Here is a 12,654-nt window from a genome sequence, read left to right on the forward strand (position 1 = left end):
AATCAAAAATCGAAATAACAAGCTAACTTTTAATCCAAGTAATCACAAGTACTAAACCCAATTCCCCCTGGAAAAAGGATCCAAAGTTGGGAAACAAGAAATTATAAACAAACTATTACTCCCCCTTTTTGTTTATTTAAGGGCCAAAGACAAAAACATGAAAAGATAAAAATATGTCCAACAAAAACATAAAAATAAAAGAGAACTTATGCCCCATATAGCTTGATCAATAATGACAGCTGCTTGGACATCTCCTGTTGAACCTCCTCCATGGCAGCAAGACGATTGTTCACCTGTTAAACCTCATGCTTGACCTCCTGGACATTTACAGGAGCAGAAATTCGAGCTTGCACCAGCAGCAGCAGTACCAGCTTTAGGACACTTGGGAAAAGTTCCATCAAAATACTCCAAGGGTTGGAAGATGGTGCCAGTAAGAGGAGGCTCAAGTGTTTCATGAGAGTAGGCCACATCTTTCTGAGAGGACAAAATTTTATAGATTAAGTTAGGAAACACAAGCTTATGAGTATGCTTTTTACCTCTCCGAAATGAAGCAATCTGGTCCAAGATTGAAGAAGCCAGATTAATGGATGCCCCCGAGGTGATACGAAAGAGAAAAGATGCCAAATCTTGAGATACCACGGTTTTGTTGGAATTGGGAAGCCAATTGCTAAGTGAAAACCTCATGAGTGATGCATGAGCATAAGTGAGATGTGTAATTCGAAGACTCTGCCTAGATTTCCATTCAACCCGTGCACGAGTGAGTTCAGTGAGCATCAAATGGCAATCCATAGACATGATAGCATTTGACACACCTTCGGGTAGTTGCAAAGCCACAACAATGTCCTTGATAATAAAAGAAAACCAATATCCCCAAACATAGACTTTACCAAAAAATTCAGTCATCAAGCAAATCATTAGTCAAATTGGCATGAAATTCTTTGACAATACTTTCAATATACCCTTCAAAACAAGTGAGAGTATTTTCCCATTGATGGTATTGAACAAACTTAACAATACCATATACCCTATGAGCATGCAAATCATAATTCCTCTCACTTTTAAACTTTCGGGTAGCATAAAGATTCCAATCACGTTGATTATCACGATAATAAAATCTTGAATTGACAGTTTGAGAAGGAGAGATATTACCATGAGATGAACTCTGCATAGGCTGGTTGCCTTTAGCAGCAGCAGAGGCTTTGGCTGCTGAAGATGCAGGAGGAGGTGTTGGAGCAGATTTGGTCAATGGAGGTTCGGGTTCAAGATCAGATTCTTCACTGTCAGAGGGGACTCCTGCAAGCTCTTTTTGAGAAGGGATAGACATGGATTTGGTCTTGAAATCATCAGACAGGACTTCCATTGGTTCTTCTTCTTCAGAACTTGAAGAAGCTGAGGGGGGATTCAATTTCAGCTTCTTGGCAGGAGGAGTTGGTCTGTCATGACTTCGTTTAGTGCGAAGTTCCTTCTCGAGAGACGCTTGCTGGGCACAGGTGCGAGAGGAGGGACCTATTGGTGTTGATGCAGCAACACCCTTTCCTGATGCAGCAGGAGGCGACGCAGTTGCACTAGGAGGAGACCCCTTCGATAATGAAGATGATGAAGTGCAAGGTCTGTGGGGTCGCACAGATTTTCGAGCAACTTGTTTGGGAATTCGTTTTGGCTTGGGCTTCTCAGGCTGAGATTTACGCTGAGGAAGCAATGAATCTTCTGGGTTTGATGCAGTTGCAACAGCAAGTAGCGAAATTGGAGCAACATTCGAGGGGGAAGGATCAAATTCTTCCATCCTTTTTTGATGCCCTAGGTTCCTTGTCTTAGCCATGGGAATCTGAAAGATAGAAAGAAGAACAAAGAAGCAGAAAAAAAAAGGAATAGGTTTCGGGTAGGTGGTGAGAATAAATGACAAGAGAAAATTAGTTGAAATAAGCATGGGAGAGTGGAGAAAAAAGGAAACCAATTTCAAATTTTGAATAACCACCAGCCCACAAACATTAAAGAAAACCGCTCCACTCTTTTTCCAAAATTATTTTTTAAAAAAAATAAATAAAAGAAAACTAGAATAACCAAGATACTTTCCAAAAATAGGCAAATTAAGAAAATCCTTCAAGATAAAAAACAAAATACAATGAATATGATATCAAACTTCAAAAAGTAACATATCAAAATAAATCAATTTAGATTAAATGTTGATACTTACCAAACAAAGCACAAAATTTTCTTAGCCCACAAGCCAAGTCACTAACGCCTCCCCCTCTTTTTTTTATTTTTTTTTATTTTTGAAAAAACGAATTAAATACAAAAAATTAAAATATGCACAATAAATATAAGGTATTCTATAGCAAGCATCTAAACAAATTTCATAAAAACTGACAAAAATACAAGTTATGCTTTTTAAGAGAATAACTAATTAGTATCTCAAGAACTAACCATACTTAATTGATGTTGAGGAAAAAGATATGCATGTTACAAATAATGTGAACCAGGATTTCTTTTATTTTAGTAGAAGAGACTTACAAACTTGTACACACTTGTCAGACATTAGTGTGTGTAGTGAAAATAGGATCATTGTCCTTGGCAAGATTTTTCTTTTTTGCCTTTTTCAAATTGATCCTGCAACTGGATCCTATCACACCATACTGAAGGTGGTCTTTTCTATGGTAGTACATCCTCTTCATAACTCTTAATTAGAAAGTTTCATCTTACTCAAAAGATGGCTTTCACACCTTAGTATGGGTAGCTCTATTCCAGCAATGGGCCTGACAAGTAACTAAAACAAGATACGCTCAACTCTGTATAAGAACATTATGTAATCCCAATTACACATAAAAAGTAACATGAATCTTTTAACTCAATCTCAAAAGTATGATAAGAACGAGATCCTAACTAATTATAATCCAAAAGCATATACATATTTTGTCAAATTTGAATGAAAGAAGATTAGATGCAAGCAAAGAATAACTCAACAATATTGTACAAAAACAAGAACAAGAGAGATTAGACAATGCAAACTCCCAAAGATTTTCTGAGGGAGTCAAAGTGACTTGAGTCTAGGGCCTTGGTGAAAATATCAGCTAATTGTTTCTCAGTATCAACATATTCTAATTGCAAAGATTTATTTTCAACAAGTTCCCTGATAAAGTGATGCCTTATATCAATGTGTTTTGTTCTAGAATGTTGAACATGATTTTTGGAAATATTTATGGCACTAATGTTATCACAAAAAATAGTTAAAACACCCAATTCAAATACATAGTCAACCAACATTTGTTTCAACTATAACAATTGAGTACAACAACTACCAGCAGCAATGTACTCAGCCTCGACTGTGGACAAGGAAATAAAATTTTGTTTCTTATTGTGCCAAAAAACCAAATTGTTTCCAAGAAAGAAACAACCTCCACTTTTACTTTTTCGATCATCAACATTGCTTGCCCAATCTGCATCACTAAAACAAGCTAAATTAGAATTACTATCTTTAGAATACTAGATTCTAAAATCGAGAGTACTATTAACATATCGAATAATCCTTATAACAGTAGATACATGAGATTCCATAGGATTACTTTGATATCTAGCACAAACTCCCACACTATAACTAATATCAGGACGACTAGCAGTTAAATACAATAGACTACCAATCATACTATGATAAAGAGTAGTGTCAACCTTGACTCTATTCTCATCTTTTGTTAATTTCAAAGTGGTACTCATAAGAGTACTTACCTGTTTAGCCGAAAGACACTTCACTGAAGAACCATTAATAGAGGAAACACTTGATGGAAAGTGACAACCTCTCATCGAAAAAGGAGAGGAGAACACCATCAAAGAGATGACCAAGTGTTTGTGGGAGAGACAGAGCCTTTTGGGTCAGAGCATCACCGCCAAAGGAAGCTTTGTCGATAGTTCAACCCAGAGAAGTAAGAAGAAAATGGATTAGAGCTTCGAGAGGCGACTGCAAAAGAGAGATGGCTAGAGAGATATGTAGCATTTAGGTGGCATTTGATTAGAAGTAATAAAATGAAAAAGAAACCATCTTCATTCTATTTTTTTGTTTGGTTGCATATTAAAGTATTGAAATGTTATTCTAATGGAATGACCTTTTTACCATTTTAGTGGAATGACTATTCCATTTTAAAATAGAAGAAAATACCATTCCATTGCATGCTGAGAAAAAATTTAATAATTTTTTTATCAATTTTATTTAAGAATTTTAAATTTTATCCCATTCCTCCCTATTTCTGTTCTTATTTCCATTCCTATTCTTATATTTTAATTCCTCTCAATTAAATGCCACCTTAGAGTTTTTATCTATGTTTTTACTTAAAAAGTATTGGAAATATCAATAGTGCACCTCACAAAATGGCAATACTGATACACCAATTATATGTTTTAGAAACCATGAGAGATTTATAGTCCAATATTTTATTCTTCATAATTGTGTATGCACTACTACATTTTCTGTTGGTCAGCACGATGGTCAACGTCGTGAACCATCAAAAAAGACCACACAGAGTTTATTCTGTCAGTCCTACCCCGGAGCCCAATTCCTGACGGAAATATAAATGTCGTCGATTCTACAATATCGCAAAAAGAAAAAAAAATCATAGTCGTTAGTTGAGAATCAAAGGATAAAGTTTTCATGTGTGTGATTTAAAGTTGCAAAGACTTCATCCGTCAGTTCAAAACGGACATGTATACTTAAGTTTCAGTTCAAAGCTTGCGAGAAACCCTAAATATATACCAGCTTCCCACTCTTCTCCGTGTGTGTGTGTGTGTGTGCGTATGCATGTGCTTGTGTGTGTGTTTCTCTCTCCTTGTATTTGTGGGTTCGATGGGGACGGGGTTCATGGTTGACGAGAACATGGATGGGGTTCGTGGTTGGACGGGGACGAGGACAGGGTTCGTTGTTTAACATGGACAGTGTTCTGGATTTGACAAAGATGAGGTTTTGGGTTTGTGGGAGGAGATCTCGTAGGTGGACAGTCGAGGTTGGGCTTCGCGGTGGCAGTAGATATCTCAGATTTGGTTTAGAGTTTCAATTTTTTTTAGTTTGTGTCGGTGCAAAATCGATGGGAAAAGCTTGATACGAACTAAATCGACGGCTAAGGTGCCTAAATTTATGGAGCCCACATAGTCGTCGGTTTTGTGAACTGATGGAAAAAAATCTTTTTCCATCGGTTCTAAACTGATGAAATTTTTTATTTTTGTGGTAGTGACGTTGTACTTATTTGAGACCATCTATAAAATTTTCAAAATTTTTTGAATATATTATAGCGCCAAAAATAAGGTTCAAAAAGTTCACATGTATAAGAAAAAATAGTCACACGTGCAATAAAATATTTGAAGCTTATTTTCGGTACTATAAACTATTTAAATTTTTTACAACTTTACTGGTGGCCTTAAATAATTTTAATATACACGATTATGAAAAAAAAAAATAGACTAAAACACTTTCATAAATGACAAAACATATAAAAATGTAGAGAAATTTGCGGCGAAACCCTCTTATGTTTTAATTTTTATACACTTAACCCCCTTATCTTTTTTTTTTGTGGCAAAAGTCTCTTTTGTTTTAATTTTTATACACTTAATTCCCTTATTTGTTTTTTTTGTAGCAAAACTCCCTTATGTTTTAATTTTTATACACTTAACCCCCTTATCTTTTTTTTGGTGGCAAAATTTCCTTATGTTTATTTTTCTTTACAATTTTGACACGTCAGTTAAATATTACCGTTAAATATTAAGTGGATGACCACTGTATACACCTGTGTATATGTAACAGTAAAACTTTGAAGTCGATACAGTAGTAATCCAATTAGTATTTAACGGTAATATTTAACTAAAACTTTAAATTTGTAAAGAAAAATAAATTTGAGGGGATTTTGCTACCAAAATAAAAGATAAAGTGGTTAAGTGTATAAAAATTAAAATATAAGGGGGTTTTGCCATAAAAAAAATAAAGAGTTTAAGTGTATAAAAATTAAAAGATAAAAGAATTTTGCCACAACAAAAAATAAATAAAGAGATTATGTATGTAAAAATTAAAACATAAAGGAATTTTACCGTAAATTATTTAAAAATGTACTAATCTACTGGAATGATGATTTTAAAAAGTGTACTTAAAAATATACATTTATTTGACTAAAAATCCAATATTTGAAGTCTACATATTAATATTATTACTTATTTTTATTGTATAAAAGAAAATTAAAATTAGTTTAATAAATGGAAAATATATTCATAAGTACCCAAAATGAAAAATATATTATTTTTACGGATTTAAACATTTTTTTTTATGTTGTTGTCATGAGATTTGTAAAAATATAATTAAAAAATCCATAAAATTAATTCTTTAATATATATATACATTTTGATAATTTGTGTAAAAATGCATTAACAAAATGGGTACTTTGACTGAGTGGGAATTGTGGTCCGGGGAAGTAGTTGGAATTGGATTTAGGATGTTGTTTTCAAAGCGGACCCATTTTTTGGTTTCTTATTGGAACTTGAAACTCAATGTATTCCATACACACATCTATTATCCATCCACTAAAAAATCTACAATAATTATTCCATTATTATTATAAAAAATTTTAGAAGTTTACAATATAATAGTCTTCGCCCATTTCAAAAAAAAAAAAAAAAAAAAAAAACAAAACAAAAACAATATAATAGTGGGCCGCCCGTGTGGTCCTCAAAGTTTACTACTAATTTAAGTAAAAATTAAATATAGGAAAACATAAATAAATAATGGTAAGGGGTTATGAGTTTTTTTATTTTTGTTTTTGTTTTTTTTTTTTTAATATTTATATATGAATTTTTTATGTTATATTATTATAAAAAAGATGGAAATTTTATATTTGTAAATAATAATAAGTTTTGTTGAAAAAATTACCGAAAAGTTTATCGCCGCCGAATAAGTTAGTGTCGCCGAAAAAGTTATTGAAAAAGTCGCTGAAAAGTTACCGTTGCTGAAAAAATCATTGTTGCCGAAAAAAAGCACTAGAAAAGTCATCAGAAGTAGATATCTCAAATATAAACAAAAATAGGACCAGTACTATAACATAATGAATAAAAATAAATAATACAAAATAACTCAAACCGATTATAATTGAAATATAATCAGTTCTGTAACATAATGAATAAAAACAAATAAAACAAAATAACTCAAACTAATTATAATTAAAATAGAACGCGTTATATAACAATGTTATAATAAATAAAAACAATAGAACCGGTTATATAACATAATGAAGAGAATTTAACATAACTATACACTATTTACAAAGTAATTATAAAAAAGACGTATAAAACATAATATGATACAAATACATACAATATTTATCAATATACCTTATTTTTAATTACATTCCATAATTACTCCTATAATAACAAATAATAATATTCTTAGAATTTATTTTTATTATTATTATTGTTTTGTTTAAATATATATGATATTACTACATATTTAATAAATTAGTCTTTAACATAAAAAATTAATATAATTTTATTTTATTTAGTATTTGATTGCCTAGTAGTATATTTTTTTTATTTATGTTTGACTATCTAATAGTATCTATTACTTGTTAGTATATATAAAATTTTAAATATACATGAATTAGTATATACAATCTCAATATACCGAATAGTATCTTTTACTTGTTAATATTTTACAATTTTAAATTTATACAATTAATATATGATTTTAAACTATTTATAATTTATTAGGATCTATTTAGTTTTAAATATATATCAAATAGTATTTTCGATTTCAAACGTATACCTAATAGTATCTATTACTTGTTTTTCTCTATGTATACAGTTTTAAATGTAGACTAATTAGTATGTACATTTTCAAATGTATATCTAATTGTGTCTATTACTTTTTAGTATCTATATAATTTTAAATATGTACTAATTAGTATGTACAATTTCAAACATAGTATTAATTACTTCTTACTTATTAATAGTAACTATTATATATTCTTAACATATACTAATTAGTATATACAATTTCAAATATGTATCTATTAGTATATATTATTTGTTAGTATTGATTACTTGTTATTTGTTAATAATATTTATTAATATATCTACTAAATGAGAATAACAAAAGTGTAAAAAATATAATAAGAAATGAATATTATATTTCACATACTAATTAGTAAAATAAATAAATAAATAAACATCGATAGTTCATGCTTCATAGTCACGAACTCAGAATTAATCAACATACCTCTGAAACCCTGTCCAATGTACAAGCTAATCTGGCTAATATGTCTATTAATAATAGCCATTGGAGGATACAAAGGATGAGGCCAAAGATCCAATCACAGAGGAGGAAGTAGGGGTGAAAATCGGTCGGTTATGGTCGGTTTTTATAATTTTATAACCGACCGGTCGGTTACGGTTTTTATTTTACGAAAACCGTAACCGACCAATTAGAAATTATAACCGTATAAAATCGACCGTACGGTTTTTGGCAGTTTTCGGTTTGGCGGTTTTAGGCGATTTTAGGCGGTTTTTGGCGGTTTTGACAGTTTTTTGGTTAAACTATTTTTTTATTTCAAAAACCGAAACCGACCGCCATGTCAAAAAAACTAAAACCGAAACCGACCTCCAAATTCAGTTACGGTCTGGTCGGTTTCGGTTTTTCGGTTTTTATGAACACCCCTAGGAGGAAGAGGCTATTCAAGCAACATAGGGGGAAGAGGTAACAAACCTGTTTGTCAGATGTGTGGGAGCTGGCCACACTGCACAAAAGTGTTATCGCAGGTTCAATATAACCTTCACAGGAACCACACCAGCAGAAAATTCAAGCAGTGACTCAAGTTCGAAGAATCCTCAAGCAAATCTTGCTGAAACCCCCGCCACCACTGACGTTTCTGGAGCCTAGTTTCTTGACACAGGGGCTACTCATCACATGACAACCGACTCACAAAACCTGCAGAATTCAATGGATTACAAAGGAAAACCCAAAGTTGTTGTTGGAAATGGTAATTTTATGGCTATTTTTTTGAATTGGTTCAAATTCCATAAGCTCAAATATTCCTAATCAATTTCTCATTCTAAAAGATATCTTACATGTTCCCAATGTCACAAAAAATTTGTTGAGTATTTCTCAATTTACTAAAGATAATCATGTCATTCTTGAATTTAATGATGTTTGTTGTCTTATCAAGGACAAGACAACGAGGCAAGTATTCTAAAGTGTACCCTCAATAATGGCCTTTACAAGCTCCAAGTGTAGCCCTCAAAGCCAACTTCCCTGCCTCAAAATCATCTCAGGTCAAGTCGTCAAGAACAGTAGTGCACCTGCTATTTTTAACTGTACCACCACCAGCAATCCTGTTGTAGATAAGTCTAAATTTGTTTCTACTTGGAATTGTAGGCTTGGACACCCATCCAAGCAAATTTTAGCCAAAATCCTTGCTCATCCCAATGTTAAATGCAAATATGTAAACTTTTGTGATGCTTGTCAAGTAGGTAAAATGCATCAATTCAGCTTTAAACCTACTAAAAATAAAACCACACCACCTTTTCAATTGGTCCATATTGATGTTTGGGGGCCTTCATTTCATGTTTCTATGGATAATTACAAGTATTACCTAAGCCTTGTTAATGATTTTAGTAAATTTGTTTGGATATTTTCTATGAAAGCCGAAGTAAAAGCATCATTACTATTTAATCAATTCAATGCCTTTGTTGAGAGACAATTCAACACCAAAATCAAATCTATTCAAACTGATTTAGGTAAAAAATTCTCTCCTCTTAAAAACCATTTGCTTGCTAATGGTTTAATGATTAGAAATTCCTATCCTCACACACACCAATAACAAGGTCGGGTTGAAAGGAAACATAGGCACGTTGTTGATGTAGGTTTAACTCTCCTAGCTCAAGCTGAGATGCCTCTTGAATTCTGGCGGGAAGCCTTTATTTCAGCCTTTTACCTCATAAATAGACTCCCCACCCCAATCAACATTTACCTATCACCCTTTGAAAAATTATTTAAAATTGCACCAGATTACAACTTATTAAATTTTTTTGTTGTGCATGTTTTCCATTGCTTAGACCCTATCAAGCCCATAAAGTTTCATTTAGATCATCTAAATGTCTATTCATAGAGTATAGCATGACTCAAAAATGTTATAGGTGTCTCCACCCTAGTGGGAGAATATATGTGGCTAGGAGTGTTAAATTCAATGAAGAAGAATTTCCTTATAAGAGTCTATTTCAAACTTCCTCTCCCGAACACACTAGTACTGCCCCTGTGATCCAATCTAATGAGGATCAAGTCCCCACATCAATCACATCTATCAGACCCACACCAAATACCTCTAATACTCAAAACCAACAGTCAAACTCTTCTCACAACAATCATCACAGCACGACCATTTGTTCAAGAACAGATTTCTAGTTATAATAACCAACATACATCTCAGCCTCACTCAAACAACCAAACTCAGAATTCCATAAACTCTCACAGTGTCACCTCCCATGACTCCTTACCCTCTCAACCTCCCTCACCCCCTCCCACTCATAACACCCATCCCATGGTCACCAAATCCAAAATGGGCATCTTTAAACCGAAAGTATACTTGGCAGATATTCAAAATGAAAAAGAACCAACTTCTGTTAAACAAGCTTTGGCTAATCCTATATGGAACAGGGCTATGAATCATGAGTTTGCAGCTTTAAAAAGAAAGAACACTTGGGTTCTGGTTCCTCCAACTCCTGATATGACAGTGGTTACAAATAAGTGGCTGTTAAGGATCAAGTATAATATAGATGGGTCTGTCAATAAACTCAAAGCTCGATTAGTTGCTCAGGATTTCAACAAACTTCTGGTGTGGATTTCTTTGAGACATACAATCCTATTATTAAACCATGCACAATTCGAATAGTCTTCACCCTTGCTACTCAAAATAATTGGGACATACAACATGTTGACATAAACAATGCTTTTCTCAATGGCCAGCTCACTGAAGATATATACATGACTTAGCCTCAAGGATATATTGATGTTGAATAACAGAACTATGTTTGCAAGCTAAACAAGGCCATCTATGGCTTGAAACAGGCTCCTCGAGCGTGATTTGATCAGCTCAAAACATACCTGTTGCAACTTTGTTTTTACAATTCCAAGGCAGATACCAGTCTATTTTAAAGCAATATTCATGGACAACTTCTGCTCATTCTTGTGTACGTTGATGATATTGTAATAACATGTGCTAATCAAGAACAGGTTCAACATATAATTCATCAACTACATCAGCAATTCGACTTAAAAATGTTGGGGTCTGTTAACTACTTTCTCGGCTTTGAGGCATTCAAACAGGGTAGTACATACTACTTAACTCAACACAAATACACCAAAGACTTACTCAAAGAACCATCATGTTGGAAGCCAAACCACAGTCCACACCCATTGTGCCACTACAAAAAATGTCCATTCAATCTGGACAACCCCTTGCAGATCCTCAACAATATTAAAGTGTCATAGGAGCATTGCAATATCTAACTATGACAAGACCGCTCATTTCCTTTGCTGTTAATAAGTTTAGCCAATTCCTTAAGGCTCCCACCACAGACCATTGGGGAGCTTGTAAACGTGTGTTGAGATACCTTGCTGGTACAACACATCTAGGCATGTGCTTCTCACCAGCTTCTCACCTTGATCTTCAAGGATATACTGATGCTGACTGGGCGAGTTCCTATGATGATTGAAAATCTACTTCAAGCTATTGTGTGTTTCTTGGCTTAAACCTGATTAGTTGGTGCTCTAAAAAGCAAAGCGTGGTTGGTCGATCGAGCATGGAATCAGAATACAGAGCCCTGGCTCTTGCTACTTCAGAACTCATATGGATCCAATCCCTCCTCAATGAACTCTCTATCAATGTTCCTCAGTGTCCCATCCTTTGGTGTGACAACCTTGGAGCTGGATCTCTTGCCTCAAATCCAGTCTACCATGCCCGCACAAAGCATATAGAGATAGATCTCCATTTCGTCTGTGACAAAGTGCTTGAAAACAAGCTGGATGTGCAATATGTCGACACCAATTATCAGCTTGCAGATGCCCTCACGAAACCTCTGCCTGTAAATCAATTTGTGTACTTTAGGGACAAGTTAACACTTCAGTGCCCAAGTGTAACTTGAGGGGGGGGGGGGGATTAGAATAAGTTTGTTACATTTTCTGTTATGGTAGTTATCTGTTTTCTGTTATAACAGTCTCTCTCTTTTTCCCACGTGTTGTGCCTTTGCTAGCCTTTTGTAACAACTTATCTGTTATTGGATCCAATATATATATAGTAGCAAGGCTCCTCACTTTTACGGTGAGCCATTTTCATTTCATCTTCATTTCTACTCTATTTTCCCACTTCATCATTTCACACAATGCTATAATGAGAAAAGTTAACGTCTCTCATGAAGGGCTATTTGCAGACGTTACTCAAGAAATTGCTTCTACTAATGAAGACCACTACAACCAGATGTAGCAAAATAGCAAGAATGAGCACCATCGGTGGTGAGCGTTGATTTCACCGAATACCCAGATTCGAAGAGAGAATGGTGGAGGAGAAGAGGTCGCGAGAGAAGGTTTATATATAAATTACGTTGCACAACCTGTGATTCGATCCCAAGAACCCCCACACAAAAGCA

The sequence above is a fragment of the Cannabis sativa genome, chromosome X, assembly GCF_029168945.1.
Source record: "Cannabis sativa cultivar Pink pepper isolate KNU-18-1 chromosome X, ASM2916894v1, whole genome shotgun sequence".
In the NCBI taxonomy this organism is placed as follows: Eukaryota; Viridiplantae; Streptophyta; class Magnoliopsida; order Rosales; family Cannabaceae; genus Cannabis; species Cannabis sativa.